The following is a 19,270-nucleotide window of genomic DNA, read 5'->3' as shown; positions in this document are numbered from 1 at the left end:
CCATGAATCTAAGAAATTATGTAAGTCTAAAGGATTGTTATTATAATTTATTAGTGACATCACTTATAACACCATAATTTAGTTGCTTTTACTTGTATCTGTGTGTTTTGTAAGAAGACAATGTAGTAAAGTAATAATCAAGTGTTGTTATAATTGAATGAGCTTAGGCATGCACTGGGGCACTTTAGGAATGGTGTATGAAGAGGGTAACTCTGCCTCGGTTTCCTGAAGAGCCAAGCTTACAGGAGGGCTTGGAGGGCAGGTGGATGACACTGATCACGGGCAGGCAAAGGCTGACAGGGAGCACACAGAGAAATTAAGCAGGAAGTCACAGAATAACACCAAGTCTCCACCTGGAAGTGGTCCTATGATAAAAGGAACAAGAAAGTAATCCGGGGCCTCCCTGGAGGCGCAGCGGTTGAGTGCTGGGTTGCGAAGCTGCCCGCGGCCTCTGCGGCGACGGTTCGATGCCAGCTGCTCCCTGGCCACCGTGGGAGGGTCCCGCATGGTACGCAGACCTCTCCTGCCGCCCGCTGCTCCCCTCAGCAGTGTACTTCGGTCCTTCTGCCTGTTCTGCTCCCCGCTCTGGCTCTGGTGAATTCTCTCACCCTCCAGTGCTTCTGACTGTACCCAGTGCTTGTATAAACAAAACAAACAAATAAACAAATAAATAAAAAAAAAAGAAAGTAATCCGATAGTTTTCTTCTTAGAGAAATCAATGTGTACCAATTAAAAAGGAGATTTATATTATATACTGAGTCATTTAAAAAGATGTAAACCATGAGATTAAGGAAACATCACAAATTAAACAGAAGGATGCTTTTACCTCTGCCTAGCTTTGTTGGTAGTATTACAAAACAGTACTTTTGAAAAGAATATATTCCTGCAGGTTATCTTGTTAAAAGATATTAAAACAAATGGAATTTTATGATAGTCAAGTTTGTCTTTTATGGTCTTCCAGAGGCTCTGGATTATATATGTACTGTAAAATTAATAACATTTCTAACATTAATTTCAAGAGAAATATTTTAGAAATAGCTAATTTGGAGAGATTATAGAAGATCATGGAAAAATGTTAATTAAACCTCAATACATTATACAGTTCTTGAGAAGTGAAAAACTGTACCCTGGTATGGGGGGTGAGAACAAGCAGAGAATAGAGGAGCCCTATCCTCTGCCTTTGCTATTTTCTTAAAAAATAGTTTCTTTTCTTTTTATTGAGGTAACATTGGTTTCTAGCACCATATATGACTTAGGAGTGTTAGTGCACATCAGATGTGTCACCACACCACCCCCACCACCAAAGCACCCATCGTGGTCCCTTACCCTAAACCCCTGGGCCTCCAACCCTGCTTTGTCTCACCCCAACTCCCCTTCCCCGCTAGTAGCCTTAGTTCTACAGTTGTATTTCTAGGTTTTTTTTTTTTTTTTTTAATAGAGGCATGTTTTATTTATTTATTTATTTGTTTGTTTGTTTTGTTTATACATGCACTGGGTACAGTCAGAAGCGCGGGAGGATGAGAGAACTCACCAGAGCCAGAGCGGGGAGCAGAGCAGGCAGAAGGACCGAAGTACACTGCTGAGGGGAGCAGCGGGCGGCAAGGGAGGTCTGCGCACCATGTGGGACCCTCCTCCAATGGCTAGGGAGCAGCCGGGGATCGAACCGGCTCTGCAGAGGCTGCGGGCAGCTTCGCAACCCAGCGCTCAACCGCTGTGCCACCGGGGTGGCCCTCTAGGGTTTGTTTTGATTTAGTTTTGTCAGTTCCTTTATTCTGAAGAAATCTTTTTTTTTTAATCTATAGAAATGTCCCCATAGCGAGTCCATGAATGCAGTAAGCATCATTTCCCAATATATTTATTTTAACTTTAATCTTCTCAAAAATGGGTTCTATATTAAGAATATGGCTTGGAGAAATTAAAAGGAAATGAGAAAGTAGGAAGAAACACTTAAAGTTCCTATCTCCTAGGTGAGATCTGGGAAAATGTGCTTATTCCAAGTTGTCATTCTTTAATTTTATTGCACTGTAGCTCATTGCTTTGTTAAATGATTTTGCTCTAGATTCAAATTCTCAAATGACAAATGGTCAGTAATTTCTCATCAATTTATTATTCATTTTTTATCCTGAGCATTTTGCATGATGCATAGTAGGTGTGCCATAGATGGATTTTAAATGGGTGAATAAATATTTTTTTATATCTTTGAAGCAATTTCATAATACATTATGTCAATTTTTCTTACCTCATTCTGTATGTGTGATTATCATACCACTTTTGAAATGGTAAAATGAATTTGTATTTCTTCCAGGGTATGCTGGTCTGGTAAGAGAGCTCACACTCTAAAATTAGTTCAAGTTAAAAGCAGAGATGATTGTTGTTTGGAGAAGGCTGACACATCCCCCTCTCCCTGTAATCTGGCCTGGACTACCATTATCTCTGGGCTCACATCATCCTACCATCCATCTCTCCCTCCACTCCAGCTGCACTGGCCTCCTTGTTGTTCCTAAAACATTCCAGGTATGCTCTGTATTGGGATTTCTCAATGCTTATTTCTGCTGCCTGGAACCTATCATCCCATAGACACTTGCTTGTTTAGCTCTCTCATCGTTCATCTTCTCAACCTAACACTGGTAGACATTACTACCATTCACCAATTTCTAGTTCCCCATGACCACCAGACTCGGGAGACCACCTTTCTCCCATGAAGTTAGACATGGACATTTGTATTGCTCTGGCCTATTAACTATGAGAAGTAACATGTGTCACTTCCAGGTGGATGTTTTTGAGAGGCTGTGTACAATTATCTGTGTGCAATTATCTATGTCCCCTGCAACTGGCATCATTTTAGATGATGGACTCTCTTTCAGCCTGAGTGAACAACATGGGCAGAGTTCTACCAATCTATAATGGATATGTTACATAAGCCAGAAATAAACCCTGGTTATTTTAAGCTGCTGAGATTTGGGGGATGTTTCTTACGGCAGCATAACCTGTCTAATCATGGAGAATATTCCTACCTATTATTGTTCAATCCTGCAATCTACCCTCCATCCCCATTTCAAGAAACTTCTTTTCCTTTTTGTTCACTTTTCATAGCACTTGTTACTTTCCACCTAGATGTTAGATACTAGATACTTTACTTATTATACTTATTTTTTATTTTCTCTGAGCTACTGCCAGCTCCCAGGAAGAATGTAAGCTCCATGAGTGTTAGGGCTCTTTGTTTTGTTCAACATGGGATATAAGACATTCAATAGATATTTACTGAGTGAATATTAAGCACCACCATGTACTATTTTATTTTATTTTTTTTTAAGGATTTATTTATTTATTTATTTATACAAGCACTGGGTACAGTCAGAAGTGCGGGAGGGTGAGAGAATTCACCAGAGCCAGAGCAGGGAGCAGAGCAGGCAGAAGGACCGAAGTACACTGCTGAGGGGAGCAGCGGGCGGCAGGAGAGGTCTGCGCACCATGTGGGACCCTCCTCCAGTAGCCGGGGAGCAGCTGGGGATCGAACCGGAGCTGCAGAGGCCGCGGGCAGCTTCGCAACCCAGCGCTCAACCGCTGCGCCACCGGGGAGGCCCCATGTACTATTTTAAATGTCAGAAATAGCTTTTCTATCCTACATAGGTCTCATGACCAACACAGATATGAGAACATACACTCAGATGAGCAATGCATTCAGAGCAGGGTAGAGCTGCAAAACTGTTGGAGGCATCGAGGCATCCGAAGCCACTTTTCTCTGCCCAGAGATGTATGCTAATGGAAGTCTCCAGACAGGTAGAATTGATGTGGTGGTTGAAGGCTAATTCAAGGAGACCCAGGCAAACAGGGGAGTAGGAAATTCCAGGTAGGGAGTATATACTAAGAAAGATTTTGAGAAATAACATGCCTAATTCAAGAGTTGAAATAGTTTGATACTGCCGACATTCTGTATATAGAGGAAGGTGGAAAGGGTTTTTGATGATTAATTTTATGTGTCCAATGTGCTAAAAGGAGGCCAAATAGTTAGTATATCTGTGAGAATGTTCCAGGAAGAGATTTAGCATTTGAATTGGTGAACTGAGGGATGAAGGTGGCCCTCCCAATAATTGGTTGAGGACCTAAACAAAAGGTGGAGGAATGGTGCTCTTGGCTTGAGTTATGATATCACTCTCTTCCTACTCTTGGCTTTTGGACTCAAGAAGACTTACACCATTACTAACCCCCGAACCCTCCAATCTTAGGTCTTCAGATTTGGAATGGAGTGTAATGCTATTTTTCCTAGTTCTCCAACTTGTAGGCAGCAAATTGTGTGACTTCTCAGCCTCTGTAATTTCATGAGCCATTTTCTAGAATAAATCTCATCTATAGTTCCATATATCCCATTTATTCTGTTTCTCTGAAGGACCCTGCCTAATACAGATTTTGGTACTAGGAGTGGAGTATGCTGCCATCACCCCTCTAAGGTAAAGGATAGTTTGTTACATCTTGCCCTTTCTGCAACAAAGTAAGATATACAACAGTTAGTGGGCTCCTTAGATTTTGGAGGCAATATATTCCTTATGTGTGTGTGTTACTCCAGCCCATTTAAGGAGTAACCCAAAAAGCTACTAGTTTTATTTTATTTATTTATTTATTTTTTAATAGAGGCATGTTTTTATTTATTTATTTGTTTGTTTGTTTGCTTGTTTGTTTATACATGCACTGGGTACAGTCAGAAGTGCGGGAGGGTGAGAGAATTCACCAGAGCCAGAGCAGGGAGCAGAGCAGGCAGAAGGACCGAAGTACACTGCTGAGGGGAGCAGCGGGCGGCAGGAGAGGTCTGCGCGCCATGTGGGACCCTCCTCAGGTGGCCGGGGAGCAGCCGGGGATCGAACCGGTGCTGCAGAGGCCGCGGGCAGCTTCGCAACCCAGCGCTCAACCGCTGCGCCACCTGGGAGGCCCAAAAGCTACTAGTTTTAAATGGGACCTCAAATAAGAGAGGGTTCTGCAACAGATGCAGGCTGTTGACAAACTGTTCTGCCTGGTCCAGCAGATCCAACAGGAGTGGGTAAGAGTGCTGCTTGGAGACTTTATAGGCCCTTATTGGTCAATCTCAGTGTAGGTCTTGAAGATTTTTTGGAGTGAGACCATGCTGTCCTCTGAAAATAATCTTTTCGTGTTGTGACAATTCTTGGCCTGGTGCTGGACCTTAAGAGAAACTGAATGTTCGAACATGGGTCATGAAGTCACCATGTGACCTGAGCTGGCCACCTTGAACTGGGTTTTATCTGACTCAACAAGGCATAAAGTTGGGTGTGCACAACAGCGTTCTGTCATCCAATGGAATGATCTAGATCCTGACAGGCCCTGAAGGCACAAGCAAGTTGTGTTAAGTAGCCCGATTGCCCATAGTCCCCACTCCTGCTACACTGCTTTCTCTATACCAACTTGTACCTCTGGTCTCAAGGGGAGTTCCCTAGGATCCTCTGAAAAAAGACTCGGGTCTGGTTTTCTGATGGTTCTGATGATAAACAGGCACTGTGTGGACATGAACAGCTCCTGCGCTTCAGCCCTGTTCTGGCACAAACCTGAAGGACAGGACGAGCCTTCCAGTGCAAATAACTGTGGCCCACGTTTTGGACCCTCTGCCTTCTGCTTCATTATTATTCCAGATACCATTCTCCTTTCTGTTCTTTAAGTAGGCAGTGCAATCATAGTTCAGGGCCTTTGTGCTGCTATGGACTTCTAGATGTTTCCCCTAGATTTCCATATGGCTGTTTTTTTCTGCTCATTCAGGTCTCAGCACAATGTCATCTCTTTAAAGAGGTCTTTCTTCTCAACCTAATTAAAGGAGTTTTCTTATTCTGAACCCTCTTCCCAAACTCAGTCTTTGATATCACAAAATCTATAACACTCATCGATATTTGAAATGACATTGCTTACATAGTGTTTTACTCCTAGCATCTACCTGGTCCATGAGAGGACCCTGTTTATCCTGTTCACAGTGCCTACAACAGTGCTTGGATTATGGGATAAGCGTGAACTCTTCCATTCTGTTTGCCCTTTGCCCAGGACAGTTCACAACACTTTACATAGAATAATTAACTGAGTTTTCACATCAATTCTGTGAGGGAGGCGTGATTCAGACCTCCGTTTATAGGTGAGGAAACCTAAGCTCTGAGTTAGGTCACTAAGAACCTTGCTAGTAAGTGGAAATGCTGATGTTTATCAACATCAGCACACAACAAAATGAGCTGGGAGGGCTTGTTGAAACAGAGGTTGTTGGGATCCGTTTTTCAGATTCAGCAGCTCTGGGGTGAGACCCAAGAATTGTCATTTCCAAGAATTTCTTGCAGGCTGTTGATACTGCTGCATTGTTCTCTATGCAACAATAGAGAACAATGCAATTGTTTACAGACTGTTTCTACATATTATCTATCTTAATATCTACATCCTTGCAGCCAATTATTTTACTCATTTTGTATATGAGGAAACTGAGGCTCAGAGATTGGCCTCTACAACCACAGAGGGAGAGCAGGAATGAAATCAGGTATGGCTCTAAATCAGTGCTCTTGGCACACTGCCTTTAGAGACCTCCATAGGATAATGAAATTTTGAAATTCTCCTTAGTAGATAAATTGTAAAGATTTTGTGAATTTGGCAGATAAACAAAGGAACCCCATGGGAACAGAATAACTGATTTTCTACACTGTTTCAACTTAATTAATCTGAGTAACCAAGGTAGTTTCTAGACAAGCTGGCTTGGTTGAAATTTATTTTTACTCTAATTTAGACCTGCCTTAAATATGATACAACCACTTTCCCATTTTGTTTAATACATTTGGAGGCATATGATTGCACTACAAGTGAGATTTATCTGGCTTATATTACTATTAAAGGACATTTCTTGTAAAATGAAAGAAGAAATTCAAGAGTATTGATTGAAAATCACAGCATTTTAATATTTATCATTTAATCCCTTTTAGAAATGAGACACTTGTTCTGAGAGTTCTTTTTTTAATCTTACACATGTGACAATTTTTGCTAACATTTCTGAAGTACTTAAATTTTTTTTCCCATAGGTAGCAAACTTATTACACACCAGAGACTCGAAGCTACAAAACTTTGTTTTCCTCAGGTTCTTTCAGGCATTAACATTCTGATGCCATATTCTTATGACAAAGACTAATAAGAAGAGAAAATGGCACACCCTGGATCTATTTTAGTGATAAAGATAGGAGTGGGAAATGGTAAAAATCTACCTTGTTCTCATTACTGCAGTGCTAAAACTATCATCAATTATAATCACTCTCCACATACCAAACGGAGACTTTGTTGGTAACTTCTCTTTAACACAAACTCAGTCTCCCTTAAGCCAGTACATATGTGAAATATATATGGAAATATATTGATAGTGCTTACATTGATGGCTTTCTCTTCACGTATAAAAGCGTGTGCTGAAAAAGAAGTGATGTCAGCACATAATAGCAAGGTTCCTCTAAGACAGTTATTTCAGTTTTATTGCCCATCATCTTATAGGCAAAATAGAAACTGTTCCAAGCATTTACCTTAACCTATATTTCATAGTCATAGTTATCTACGCAGAGTTTTTCTTTTGTCTTTACCCAATGTGAGAAAATGTCAGTGCATGTCCTCTCTGTCCCTATGCTTAGGGTTTCATGTTCATTTTTGTTCAGTTTAACTTTATTCATTCTCATTTCTTTTCTTTCTTCTTTAGTCTCTCCCTCACTTTCCTCCCGCCTTCTCTTTTCCCCTTTCTTGTCCCAGAAAATAATTCCTGGGACCATGATGTTTTAGATTTGCAACGCAAGACATTTGCAGTCATGCTGGAGAAGAAACACAAGCATATAAAAAAGTTCCAGTTCAAGATGATGCATTAAATGATGAAGAAGCAAGAAAATATTACACAAGAGGTGCAATAAGCACTCGCTGGCAATAGGAATCCCTATGGGACTGGGTTTTAAGGATGGCTTCCTAATAAAAGTTTCTTTTATTGTTGCGTAATAATTGCCTGCACATGTGATGGTTAAAAACAGTAACAACTTATTATTTGTCTTAATTGTATCATCAGCTCTTGGCACTGCTCTAAAAGACCTCTGTAGGATATTGAAATTTTTTAAACACTGCTCAGTAGATAAACTGTAACAGCAACAATATAAATTGTGATAGCACCTGCCTTTTGCTTCGTCTGCTATCTACTGGTATTAGAAAACCCAAGATGGCTTTACGTTCCAATATACAATCACTTATCAAGGCTTTGTGGGTCTTCCACTTGCTAATGTCCCAGGGGTCAAATCAAGTCAGTGTGGGAGGCTATCAATGCTGGGAAGCTTGGTTCTCTTGAGGCCCTTTGTGTCCCTGACTACACTTGGGGTTTAGAAAAGAGATGTTATTTTTGGAGATTTTTGAATCTAATAGATTAGAAAGATTGTAGGGCAATTCATGAGAAGAGAAGAAGAATTTGTTAGAGGTATTGTAGGTTTAAGTCAATGAAAATGCCCACTAGATAGACAGAAAATTTATTGGAATTGTAACAGGGTGGTCCCCAGGAAAGGGGAAGTTCCACGTTTCCTGCCCCACCCAAAAGGAGGGTAGAGCTGAGCAGGGAGAGAAGAAGCTGCAGAGGAGACTGAGGAAGAAAGGAAACAGGATGGAGAGCCAGAAGGAGACCTGGAGGAGGCACTTGGAGCTGAGAGACACGTGCAAAAAACGGCGCTTGTCTTTTGGTCGTGGACTGTTGATACGGATGTGGGTGAGACCCGTGGGGAGGTGACAATGGTGGTTTTGTCTTAATTTTGATTTTGCTCTTTTCCTTCCAGATTTGTCTGGTTGTTTCTGACCCTTTTCTGTGGGTCCCCACTGGAGGATGCTTTAGACTTGTGGCAGGCTTTGGGGCCTTGCTCTGGGCCAATCCTGCTTGGGTGGACTTTCACCCATGAGGGGATGGGTGACTTTTGGTGCGTGATTTAGAAACTATATTCTTTGCCTTTCCTGTATTGTTTCCTAATTGTATTAAATTAATGTCTCATATGTTTTGTGTTGATGCGGCGGATGGCAGAACCTATTTAGAGCAGGCAGGTTTGTGGGGTCTGGGGTGCCCCTCTCCCTGCCCTGTAACAGAATGAAGACATGAGCTGAGGACTAAAATTCTAAACTCTAGAGTCATGCAAAATATACCTAAAGTTGAGTGATGGGTGAGTTCTGAGAAACTGAGAATTTGAATCTATGATCTTTCAGCTATGATTATAGTTGGATTATGAAAGAAGCAAGAGGAACAAGATTAGGAGAAAAAGAAACCACATATTACCCTTTTACTTTGTGACACAGTTAGAAATCCATATTTCTAGTTAAACCTGGTTTTCATTTGTATATATATATATATATATATATACATATATATATATATGAGTAGAATTTACTTTAGCAACTTTTACTGTAGAGTACCTCTAATGCTTTATTGATTTAAAAATATGTATTTATTAATAACAAACAATATCTTCAAGACTTCCTCATGGTTTCAAGTAGGTGAAATCACTGTATGAAAACACAGCTTGACAGAATTAAGCTTTATTAATTAATCTAATTTTTAAAATTTTAATAAGTAAGCTTTATTAATCTTTCTGTTGCCCTGCTTCTGGAAACAACAAAATTGTATGTAAGATTGGTTTCAATGGTAAATTTTCTTCTTATGAAATGAACTTGATATAAAAGTTAGATCAATGCAAGTGTAGAAGATTAGAAATATGGAAGGGAAATATTTTCTTAGTATCCACTGACAAAGTCCATTTACAGGGGCAATTAGTTTTCTAAGAACACAGATAGAATTGTTAATTGAGGAACTGCTTTCAGAAGTTCCCTGAGGAAATGTCAGGAAATTTTTGTACTTAAGCATTGTTTTGTAAGGACTCAGGTAAGTTACATAGTTAACATGACAATCAGACTGAAATCATTGATGTGGCTTGGAGCCTTCTCACACCTCAGCCAGAGTGGATGCTAGAAACCATTTGGAATGTATTATTTTTACTCAGCCCTCTGATTTTAGTGAAAAATGTGCAGGTTAAGAATTTGGTTGAAACTGAAATTAAATATTTGAGTCTTGTTTTCTTCCATGGTATCACTGATTACTCCTTCCCCCTTTAAATCATTGTGGGCTTATTACGTGGAAAACAACTATGAATACCTGCTTTTCTGCTAGAATATAATGAGAAGGATATAAAAATGTGGTTGTAGTTTTATATGTACACTGTAATAATTTATTAAGTGGGTTTCTTGTTTCTTTCTACTTTAAAATTTTTTCATGGACATATAAGTATATGTTATAAAGGCCATGTCTTCCCTTATGTGCTCCCTTGTAATCTTATAAAAATAGGTAACATTTATTAAGTTCCTAATATTTCATAAAAGCTTTACATGTATTACTTCATTTGCTCTTCACAGCAGCCTTATAATTAGATATTACAATTCTTAATTTGCTGAATCAGAAACTGTGCTAATGCAGCAAGTGGCAGAGCAGGATTTAAATGTGTGTCTCTGAATTTACAGTCAGAACTGTTAACTACTACCAAGATAATCAGGCATTTTATCATCTTTAATTCCTTAATTTTCTGCCTTTTAAAATCTTGGATTATAAAACTGAGGACATGGAGAAAGGACATTCATCTATAATAATATTTTCTTGCTATTCTGTCACTATTTTCTGAAGGGCCATATCTGTAACCAGGTAGTTGTTAATAATAATAAATATATAGGTAGCACTTGTTGCATATCAGTACTGTTGTTTAAATTGTATTTAGTACTTCAGCTTATTTAATTCTGTAATTGTTATAGGACAGGGAGAGGGGCAGCCCAAACCCTGCAAACCTGCCTATTCTAAATGGGTTCTGCCATCCGCTGCATCAACACAAAACATAGGAGACTTTAATGGGAAGGAACTTTAATTAGGAAACAATACAGGAAAGGCAAAGAATCTAGTTTCTAAATCAAGCACCCAAAGTTACCCGTCCCCTTGTGGGTAAAAGTCCATCCAAATGGGATTGGCCCAGAGCAAGGCCCCAAGGCCTGCCACAAGTCTAAAGCATCTTCCAGTGGGGAACCACAGAAAAGGGTCACAAACAACCGGACAAGCCCGGAAGGAAAAGAGCAAAATCAACATCCAGATAAAAGCTGCCATTGTCACCTCCCCATGGGTCTCACCCACATCTGTATCACCCAGTCGCAGTTTCTTCATGTGTCTCTAGGCTCCTTGCGCCTCCTCCAGGTCTCCTGGCTCCATCCTGCTCCCTTCCTCAGTCAGTCTCTTCTTCAGCTTCTCCTCTTCCTGCTCAGCTCCACCCTCCCTTGGTTGGGGCAGGGAACCTCCCCCTTTCCTGGGGACCACCCTGTTACATAATGACCTTAGGAGATAGGCATTCTTTTTTTTTTAATGAGAGGTTACTCTTTTTTTTTTTTTTTTTTAAAGATTTATTTATTTATGCATACAAGAGCAGGGGGAAAAGGCCAGAAGTGTGGGGGGTGAGAGGATTCACCAGAGACAGAGCGGGGAACAGAACAGGCAGATTGACTACTGAAGGAAGCAGCCAGCGAGTCAGGAGGTCCACTGTGCCATGTGGGCTGCTCCCTGGCCAGCCAGTTTCAGAACTTGGGCTGCAGTGGCTGGGTTAGCCTGATAGTGCTGTCTTTTACCCCTACACCACCTTGGAGGCCAGAGATAGGCATTCTTTTTTTTTTTCTTTTTAATTTTTTACCAGTTTTATTTTATTTTTTAAAATATTTTATATAATTCTTACATCATTTTTCATCTTTGTACAATGTATGCATTTTCATTTTGGTTATATTCCCCATACAATTGCGCCCCCTCCCTTACTTTATTTTTTTTTAAAGGTTTATTTATGTATTTATTTATACAAGCACTGGGTACAGTCAGAAGCGCGGGAGGGTGAGAGAATTCACCAGAGCCAGAGCAGGGAGCAGAGCAGGCAGAAGGACCGAAGTACACTGCTGAGGGGAGCAGCGGACGGCAGGAGAGGTCTGCCCGCCATGTGGGACCCTCCTCCGGTGGCCGGGAAGCAGCGGGGGATCCAACCGGCACCTCAGAGGCCGCGGGCAGCCTCGCAACCCAGCGCTCAACCGCTGCTGCGCCACCGGGGAGGCCCTCTGTTATTCTTTATAGTAAGTCCTTTGGATTATTACATGTCTAGTTATTTAATCATTTTATATTCAGGGCAAAGAAATGTGTGTCTTTCTCACTGAAGGCACAGAAGAATATTTGAATTTAGTATACATATTACTTAAGTAGAACTCGCACCTGATCCCATTTGAAAACAACACTAAAATTAGAAAATTCCATGTGTCATCTTTTTACAAGTACAGGTGACCTTTGACCTATGCATATCATATCCTGGAGTGTTGCAAAAGAAGCTTTCCTCATACAACTGTTCAGTGTTTGACAAATGCTTATGTGATAGTAGGCAGCTCTTTTTTTTTTCTCTAAATATTTATTTATTTATGCATACAAGAGCTGGAGTAGAGGCCAGAGGTGTGGAGGGTGAGAGGATTCACCAGAGACAGTGTAGGATACAGAACAGGCAGGCTGACTGAAATACACTGCTGAGGAGAGCAGCGGGTGAGACAGGAGAGGTCTGCTGTGTCATGTGGGTTTCTCCCTGGCCGGCCAGGGATTGAACTCGTGCTGCAGAAGCTGTGGATTGCTTCATAGTGCAGTGCTTAACCACTTGCGCCACCAGGGAGGCCCCTGGCAACTCTTTTTTAACACCATTTAAGGGGGAAGATAGCTTATTGACTTATCTTCTAGGAAAAAAGTTACCAAAATGATGATTTGGAGTAATTCTAGAAATTAGGGCAGGAGGTTCTTTTTGCAACTCTGTGGAATAGTGCTGTAGGGAGAAATGCCTGTAGCATAGGTTCAGGTGACTGATTATATTGACATCATCCGCCTAGCAAAAGGGCTGATACCTGAAGCCCAAAGAATCAAAGAATGGGTGAGCCTGGGAAACCACCTCTCTATGGAACACAGCAAACACCAACATTTTATTTTATTTTATTTTATTTTATTTTATTTCATTTCATTTCATTTCATTTGTAAAGATTTCTTTATGCATACAAAAGCTGGGGTGCAGGCCAGAGATGAGGGCGTGAGAGGTTTCACCAGAGACAGAATAAGGAGCAGAACAGGCAGACTGACTGAAATACACTGCTGAGGGGAGAAGCGGGCGAGACAGAAGAGTTCTGCAGTGCCATGTGGGTCACCTCCCTGGTGCAGGGATCGAACCTGTGCTACAGTGGCTGGGGATAGCTTCATAGTGCTGCGCTTAACCCCTTGCGCCACCAGGGAGGCCCCCCAAACACCAACATTTTAAAGAAAATTTGAGTCAATGTGGTCAGAAGTAATATCCAAATTTCTGACTCATCACCTCCAGAGACAAAATTTTTAATAAGGCGAGTACTCCTTCAGATTAAAATATGAAGGCTTAATTTTGAAGTGTGTTACTTCCCAAGAGGTTCATACTTATTATACTCTGCTATTGGATTATCAAATTCCCTCTCATTACATTATTTAGAATTGGAAATCTTTCATTGTTCAAAGTTATTTATCACCATGTTTTTTTTTATATTTAAATTTTATTTATATATTCCCCATACAATTACAACCCCCTTATTTTGACCCCAATCCCTTCTTTCCCCGCCCACCACCCCCATAGAGTGTCTCTGGTTCATAGTTGTTTGTTGATTTTGATATTTTCTTTCTTATAGTTATTCTTTTTCCTGGTCCCTTATTTAAGTTTTCTAGATTCCTGCTATGAGTGAGACCATCCGGGTATTTTTCTTTTTCTTTCTGGCTTATTTCTCTGAGCATGATCCCTTCCAGCTCCATCCATGTTGCTGCAAATTGCATGTGTTTATCTTTTTTGAATGCTGAGTAATATTCCATGGTGTATATGTACCATATCTTCTTGATCCAGTCATCTATTTTTGGGCATTTGGGTTGTGTCCAAAGCTTAGCTATTGTAAATAGTGCTGCTATAAATATAGGGGTGCAGGTGCTCTTTGGAATTGATGTTTCTGTCTCACCATGTTATTTTGATGATCAGTAAAATGGAAATCCAGATTTTAAAATTTGTATTCAAATCAACATCACATTCTTTAAATCCATAGGATTTGAAGATAGAGCAGAATATGATGAATAATTTAGAGTATTTGTTTACGTTTATGAAATTTCTTCCAGTCTTCAAAGAAATTGGAACTTCCAATAGACTTTTAATATGAAAATAACTTCCACTGATTACTTCTTTTATGTTTGCATTTTCAATGTTTTTTTTTTGCTAAAGGTTGGAGAATTAAGTATGTAAGATAGCTTCTAGTATGTATGTACATAGTGAGTAGATATATCATTCTTAGAATTTGCTGGAGGCAAAAGTAATTATATATATTATACTAGTAGATTTATTTCCTCATTTTAAGAGGAGCTATAATAAATACATATAGCTTCAATTTATTGTAACTTCAAAAATTCTTTGGGATTTTTGTGATAGATGAACTAATAAATAACTAAATATCCTTTAGTCCTAGTCTTTCCTTCAGTGAACAGAGTTTTGACGAGTTTCAATGTGGGAACATGAGTAATCTAGTAGAAGGAATTTTTGCTAGCTACTTGTATCCCCATAGTGATAGTAGGTATTAGACTGAAGCTAGAAGAAAATTCCTTACTTTCATATGATCTTCAAATAATTTAAAATCAACTAAATTCTTTTCAAGCTTGAATTTCATATGTTCCAATAACCCTATGGGGTTTTTTTTTTCTGAATCTTGTTATCACAGGATATGTGATTTTAGAAATGTTTTTATTTAAGTCATAAAATAAAATGTACCCCTCTATAGCATGGATATTTCATGCCTTTGGATTTAACCTGAGCCAGTTTTCTCTCAGCTAACACCACTGTTGGAATGGACTTCCCACAGAATTACAAAGATAAAGAGCTATATTTTATATGAAATCTGTTACTATTTCTACAATGGAAAAAACAGCTTGCTCTCTCATAATGGATTCCCAGAGAGTGGGACTTATTACATCCCATCAATTCAAGTTTAGTGACTAGTAACAGACTTAAAGATTAGTGTAAGACTGTGGCCAGTGTCAGCATTAAAAAACAAAGAAGGTTATTTGTAGATTTGAGTAATACAAATAGAGCCTCTCTGGTGGCCTAAGGGGTTAAGTCTCAGCACTGTCACCAGGACAGCCCACTGTGGTGGAGGCCTGAGTTCGATCTGGCCCCTGAGCTAACCCATATATAGCACAGCAGACCTTTCCTGTCTCACCCACTGCTCCCCTTAATGGTGTATTTTGGTAAATCCACCTGTTCTACTCCCTACTCTGTCTCTGGTGAATCCTCTCACCCTCTGCACCTCTGGCTTCACCCCAGTTCTTCTACATAAAAGTAGAAAAAAATGAAAAATACAATTTTTCCCCTGAGTTATTTATTCAGTTCTCCTTTTATGTTTGTCAGTATATCCATGCAGTATAGATGTAAACTTACTATTTCTTTAAATAAATTTATAGCACTATTCCATTGGTATTAATTTATCCATTTTACTAGGATGACCCCAAAGGGTCAAAGGAAGATAGTATTTAATCATATTCCTTCACTCATTCATCTATTTTTTTTCATTCATTCTTCCTGTATGTGCTAAGTCCTACACTCATTCCTAAATGGAAAAAAATACAAAAAAACTAAATTAACAGGCAAGCTCTTTGCTCTCCTGAAGGTTCAGACAAGCAGAGGAGGCAAGCATTCATTGCATCAACATACTAATAAAAGTACAATTGTGAATAGGTGCTTTTCTATGGAAAGGAACTCAGTATTCAGTAAAACAAAGCAATCAGCCTGTCTGGGGGTGAGGTGGGATGAAACGGAAGCTCTGCTGAAGGTTAAGGCAGGAGGAATATGAGGGAACTTCCTATTTAGAAAAGAAAAAATATGAGCAACCCCAGGTGGGAAGAAGACTGAAGCAAGTTGGAGAAACTAAAAGGAGGTCGCCATGACAAGGGTTCAGATAGCAAGGGAGAGAGACACCCAAGGCCAAAGCACTCAGTGATCTTTGGGCTATTTAAAGACTTTGTTCTTTATCCCAAAAGTAATTGGAAACTGGAAATATTTTGAGAAAGAAAGTGTAGTGGGTTTTATCGAGGGCCCTATAAAGAAATGTCTAAGACTTAACCCCCAGAATCTGTGAATATATCATGATTTGTAAAAGGGTCTTTGTAGTTGTAATTAAGTTAAGCATCTTGAGATGAGGTCATTTTGAATTATCCACTGGGCCCTAAATCCAATGATGTGTCCACATAAGGGATAGAAGAGGAAGAGGACCGCAAAGAAGAGGGCAGTGTGAGCACGGGGTTGAGATGAGCATGAGCAGCTACAAACTGAGGAATGTTGACAGTCATCAGAAGCCTGGAAGGGGCAAGGAGGAGGTTCTGGCAGCTTTAGGAAACCGGTACAGGGTGGATCCTTGTCTGATTCTTACTTTGTCATTGGTAGACCAGCTGCAGTGTGAGGATCAGATGCAATACAGAGAGTACTGGGGTGGATCAGAGAATAAATTTTCTCATTCTTTGGTCAAGAGCTGATGGAAATTTGCTTAGGCCTGGGGAAGAAGAGTGAAAATAAGTTGAAGGACCAGTTAGAAGTTTACAGGACTCGGTGATGGACTGTTTACTGAGGTAAGGCAAAGAGGTGGGTACAAGTTTTAAGAGAAATTTTTAGTTTTTGGCAGAAAAATGGGCATTTTATTCCTGCAAGGACTATTTATTGACTACTATGTTGTCAGTCACTGTCCTAAGTTCTAGTACAGTATATTTTACTGTTATTAACAGGTAGGATTGTGCCTTTTAAACTAGGAAATGAAGATGACTTGTAATTCGTGATGCACACAGGCGTGTAATCCATGATAAAGTAAATAGAAAAAAGTAATGAGATCCCTGGCTCTTTTTATATTAGACTCAGAGTTGTCATTATGTGGTAGATAACGAATTGGCACAGTTGACCAGGAAGTTGTCATGGGGAAAAGGACATGCCTCTTTACCATAATGACTCTTCCCTCTGTTTAAATGAGAGGATTGGACAAAATGATATCCAAAGGTCCTTTTCAGCTCAAAAAACTTTTCTTTTGACCCTATATCATGAAGTTCAATGTCAAGATCTCACTTTAGAAAATTTTATTTGGTATAATTTAAGGATAAGTAATAATTTATAAATAGATTTTAGTTTCAAGAAGGTGTGACTATATTATGATTAATTTAATTTTTCCCCTGGGATGTTGTCATTCCATGAATTTTGAGTCCAGTATATTTTTGGTGTTCACTATAGATTTTCATGTGGTCTTTATACACAAATATATATGTTAGCATTTTGAAGAAAGAGAAGTTGTGTGTATAGAATTTCAATTTTGGGGGACCCGAGTCTAGTTTCAGTTATATTATACAGCTTTCAATCCCATTCCATCAATTGCTGGTTGGGTAGCTTTCAACTGGCTTTCTAGCTTGAGCTAAATTTAAAAATTATGTCTGGTGTAATCCCACTTGTCTATTTTTGCTTTTGTTGCCTGTGCTTTTGTGTTATATCCATGAAATCATTGTCAAGATTGATGTCCTGGAGCATTTCCCCTATGTTTCTTCTAGGAGTTTTACAATTTCAGGTTTTACATTTAAGACTTTAAACCTTTCTGAGTTCATTTTTGTGTATGGTGAAAGAAAAAAGGTCCAATTTTATTCTTTTGCATGTGGTTATCCAGTTTTCCTAAAATCATTTGTTGAAGAGAAAATCCTTTCCCCATTGTGTGTCCCGGGCACCCTTGTCGAAGACCAGTTTGCTCTGTGTGTGTGTGTGTGTGTGGATTTATTTCTGGGTTCTCTATTTCTGTTTCACTGGTCTGTCTGTCTCTCTTTATGTCAGTACCAACTGTTTTGTAATATATTCGTTTTGTAATATCTTTTGAAATTAGAAAGTGTGATACCTCCAGCTTTGTTCTTTCTCAAGATTCATTTGTCTACTTGTGGTCTTCTGTGATTCCATACGAAAGCAAAAGAGAGACAAGTGGGATCATACCAAATTAAGATTAAACTCCCCTACTGCAAAGGAAACAACAAAGTGAAAAGGCAATCTATAAGTGGGAGAAAATATTTGCAAACCATACATCTGACAAGGGGTTAATATCCAAAATATATAAGGAACTTCTACGATTCATAAGCAAACTACTAACCTGATTAAAATTGGGTTAAGGACTTAAGTAGATGTTTCTCTTAAGAAGACATAGAATCAGGCCACCCTGGTGGTGCAGCGGTTGAGCGCTGGGTTGTGAAGCTGCCCGCAGCCTCTGCAGCGCAGGTTCAATCCCTGGCCCCTGGGCGAGGGTCCTGCATGGCGCTCAGACCTCTCCTGCCACCCGCTGCTCCCCTCAACAGTGTATTTTGTAGGTCTGCCTGTTCTGCTCCCCACTCTGGCTCTGGAGAATTCTCTCACCCTCCCGCACTTCTGACTGTACCCAGTGCTTGTATAAATAAATAAATAAATCTTCAAAAAAAAACACATAGAGTCAGCTGACATGTAAAAAAAGCTTAATGACTATTGTCAATTGGAAAATGTAAATAAAAATCACGAAGAAATATCACCTCACACCTATCAGGATGGCTATTATCAAAAAACATGAAACAAGGGTTAGTGAGGATGTAGAAAAATTGGAACACACACTGTTGTGAGAACGCAAAATGCAGGTGCTCTGGAAAACAGAATGGAAATTTCCCCAAAAAACTTAAAATAGGGCCTCCCTGGTGGCACAGAGGTTGGAAACACAGAGTTCTCAAGTTATCACCAGCCAGTGCAACATGAGTTTGATCCCTGGCCAAGGAGATAACCCAAGCGGTGCAGCAGACCTCTCCTGTCTCACCCACTGCTCCCCTCAGTGGTGTATTTCAGTAGATCTGCCTGTTCTGTTCCCCACTCTCTCTCCGTTGAATCCTCTCATCCCCAACACCTCTGGCCTACACCCCAGTTCTTGTATACATAAATAAATACATCTTAAAAAAAAACTTAAAATAAAGTTACCATATAATCCAGCAATTCCACTTCTGGGTATATTTCCAAAGGCATTGAAAATCAGGATCTTGAATAGATATTAGTACTCCTATGGTCCTTGCAGCACTATTCATAATAACCAAGGTGTAGAAACAAAGCAAATGTCCATTGACAGACAAATTGATAGAGAAAATGTGCTA

Source organism: Talpa occidentalis, unplaced genomic scaffold, assembly GCF_014898055.3.
Source record: "Talpa occidentalis isolate TD23 unplaced genomic scaffold, MPIMG_talOcc4v2.1 talOcc4.6, whole genome shotgun sequence".
Classification (NCBI taxonomy): Eukaryota; Metazoa; Chordata; class Mammalia; order Eulipotyphla; family Talpidae; genus Talpa; species Talpa occidentalis.
The sequence above is the reverse complement of the archived record's forward strand: the minus strand, read 5'-3'. Positions refer to the sequence as shown.